Consider the following 3,938-nt stretch of genomic DNA (forward strand, 5'->3'; position numbering starts at 1 on the left):
CTTCTAATCCTATTGTAGCTAAAGCATACAAGTCCAAGTTCAAAGTAAATTTATTATCAAAGGACATATACCCTACCATATACAACCTTGGGGTTCATTTTCTCGCTAAGTAAATCCATAATAGAATAATAACCATAATACGATCAACAAAAGACTGCACCAACCTGGGCATTCATTCAGTGTGCAAAAGACAACGAACTGTGCAAATGCAAAAAGTAAGAAATAAAAATAATAAATAAAAAAGCAATAAATATTAGAAACAGAATCAGGTTTAATATCACCGGCACGTGTCATGAAATTTGTTAACTTTGCAGCAGCAGTACAATGCAATACATGATAAATAAATTCAGAGAAAAAACTGAAAGTGTGTGTGTGTGTGTGTGTGTGTGTGTGTGTGTGTGTGTGTGTGTGTGTGTGTGTGTGTGTGTGTGTGTGTGTGTGTGTGTGTGTGTGTGTGTGTGTGTGTGTGTGTGTTAAGTAGTGCAAATAATAGAAGATTTAATAAAAAGTAGTGAGGTAGTGTTCATGGGTTCAATGTCCATTTAGGAATCGGATGGCAGAGGGGAAGAAGCTGTTCCTGAGTCACTGAGTGTGTGCCTTCAGGCTTCTGTACCTCCTCCCTGATGGCGGCAATTAGAAGTGGGCATGTCCTGAGTGGTGATGGTCCTTGATGATGGAAGCCGCTTTTCTGAGGCACCACTCCTTGAAGATGTTTTGGATACTACACAGGGAGTACCCCTGACTGATTTTACAACTCTCTGCAGTTTGTTATGATCCTGTACAATAGCCCCCCCACCCATAGCAGACAGTGATGCAACCAGTCAGAATGCTCTCCATGGTACATCTGTAGATGCTTTTGAGTGTTTCAGGTGACTAACCAAATCTCCTCAGATTCCTGATGAAATATAGCGGCCGTCTTACCTTCTTTATAGCTGCATTAATATGTTGGGACCAGGTTAGATCCTCAAAGAACTTGACCCCTGCTGGCTCATAGTCGTTAAGGCAGCTCACACTGTTCTTCTTGGGAACAGGTATGATTGATGCCTTTTTGAAGCAGGTAGGAACTTCTGACTGTAGCAGTGAGAGATTGAAAATGTCTTTGAATACTCGCACCAGGTGGTTTTCAGAGCCTAATCAGGTACTCCATCAGGGCCTGCCGCCTCGTGAGGGTTCACTTTCCTGAGAGACTATCTGTCATTAGATCCTCACAGCTGTAGTTTTATTCTCCCTTTCAAAGCAACAGTAAAAGCTCGTCCGGTAGTGAAGCATCACTGCTATTCATGATGTTGGGTTTCGCTTTGTAGGAAGTAATGTCCTGCAAACCCTGCCAGGGTGGATGTACATCCAATGTCACCTCCAGCCTCACTTAGAATTGTTTCTTTGCTCTTGAAACAGCCCTCTGTAAGTCATACCTGGTTTTCTTGTACAAACCTCAAAGATGAATACCTGAATACAGTCTACTGATTCAAAGCAGTCCTATAAGTGTTCCTGTGCCTCCCTTGTCCATACCTTCTTGGTCCTCACTGCTGGTGCTGCAGTCTTCAGTCTCTGCCTGTACTCAGGGAGTAGAAGTACAGCCAGGTGATCAGACTTCCCAAAGTGAGGGCGTGGAATAGCACGGTAAGCGCTCTTGATGGTGGAGTTCCAGTGTTCCAGTGTATTGTTTCCTCTAGTACTGCTGGTGATCTGTTGACGAAAATTATTTAGTGACTTGTTTAAGCTGGCCTGGTTAAAATCCCCCAGAATGACGGGGAAGGCATCAGGATGTGTTGTTTCATGCCTGTTGATTACATCGCTCAGTTCGTCTAGAGCAGCGTTTCCCACCTTTTTTAGCCCAACGACCCCCCCAAAGCACATTCATACTTGCCAATGCACCCCTAAAGTGCCTTCATACTTGCCAGCACCCATCTTAGGCACAATATCCTTTCTGGCACCCCTACAGTGCAAAAACAAGTCCACCATAAACAAACATGAGAAAATCTTGGAAATGTTGTAAGAAGCGATGAGACCACTATTAAAGTCATTTTTAGCTTTTTTGGCAAATGACTGAAGTGTGCATTGCTTTTCAAGTACTTCTTTCATCTTCTGAAGCTGAGTAATACCATAAGTAGCCTTTTGAGGGTGTCTGTTCAGAATCAGAATCAGGTTTATTATCACCGGCATGTGACGTGAAATTTGTTAATTTAGCAGCAGTACAATGAAATACATAATATCGAAGAGAAAAAAATTAAAATAATAATAAAAATAATTTCAGTATACGTTTATTACATATATATGTTTGCAGAAGTATTCTTGCAATCTTATGGTTTCATGGCTTCATTAGACAGTACAGTATTATAAGTAAGACACATGGGGTGTCGCTGATCTGATGGGGACAGAATAAAACCATATTCCAGGTATATAACATTGTATTGACGCACTTTCTACAGTTTCTGTTTCTTAGCAGGATTAGAATTCAAGGCTTTACCGCCTTCAGACTCTTAGAGATCATGCTGTACGCATTTATCCATCATTAACAGGACTAAATGAAAATAAAAAATTAACATAAACTGGGAATGCCTATCGGATGTTGACGACGGCAGCGAGTTGACTCAGACAGAACAAAGGCAGCCACACACAAAGGAACAGTGAGGTGAAGATGAAAACGATCACAACAGTGAAAATTACATTGTCAACGTTTCAGATCGGAATCTGGAAGCTAGTCAGGATAGAGCTGGTGTTCGATAAGCTACCTTTATATTATTCCAGCTAGCATAATTGACCGATCACATCAGGTCTCATAATCCCCAAAGATGGTTCTTGACTGCACATATGAAGCCGAGGTCACTTTGAGGAATCCTCGGGGTCGGCAGATTCACTGACTGGTTCTATTTCTCCGTTTGGTTCCAGCCAGCGTTGGATAATTGAGCGACCTGTTTTCTGTAGATCTGTAGAGAAAGCTGAGAGTGTGTACTTGACTAACCAACTGTTAAATTACATGAACTTGTTCTGTATGTGTCCAGGGGAGCTGTTGGGCACCTTGGCTGCTAATTTATGCATCCCTAATAATGTCTGTTTGGTTGATAAGGTCAGATGAGATTGCCAAGTTTCAGACACGTTGTGATGATGCGTGCTCACCACTGGCAGAGCTATGGCTCTTCCTGTATTCCAGTGCCTCATCCTTTTTTTGGGGAAGTCCCTGCTCTACTAACGGTCAGTCAGGTCTCGTACCTCAAGTTAGGATGCAGTTTACTGCCCCCAAGAATCTCGAACGCCCACCTATGAATTTTATTTCCCCTAACACCCCCTTAGGACACATATCTACCCGCTTGGGAATCACTGGTCTCGAGCCTGTTTGACATTGGCACGTGGTGGGATGTACACCACTACTAAAATTACTGCTGAAATCTCGTGTGGCGGGTAAAATGGGCGACACTTGTTCACAAGTTGTATCAGACCTGGTGAACAGGAATGGGACGGCAAAACACCACAAGGAATGAACATGGGATGAAGAGTCCATAGGTTGTGGGAACATTTCAATGATGGGGCAAGTGAAGTTAAGTCACTTTTGTTGAGAGGCAATAACTGTTCCTAAACTTGGTGGTGTGAGTCTTGAGGCTCCTGTACCTTCTTCCTAATGGCAGCAACGAGAGGAGTACATGTCCTGGGGGTAAGGGGTTGGGGGGTCCCTGATGATGGATGCTGCTTTCCTGCAACAATACTGTGTAGATGAGTTTCAATGACGGAGAGGGCTTTACCCATGATGAACTGGGCCGTATCCAATACTTTATACAGGATTTTCCATTCAAGGGTATTGGTGTTTCCAAACCAGGCTGTGATGCAGCCAGTTGATATTCTCTCCACCATACATCTATAGAAGTTTGTTGAAGTTTTCGATGTCATGCTGAATCTATTTATACTGCTAAGGAAGGTAGAGGGCTGCCTTGGTTTCTTCATAA

Source organism: Hemitrygon akajei, chromosome 11, assembly GCF_048418815.1.
Source record: "Hemitrygon akajei chromosome 11, sHemAka1.3, whole genome shotgun sequence".
Lineage (NCBI taxonomy): Eukaryota > Metazoa > Chordata > Chondrichthyes > Myliobatiformes > Dasyatidae > Hemitrygon > Hemitrygon akajei.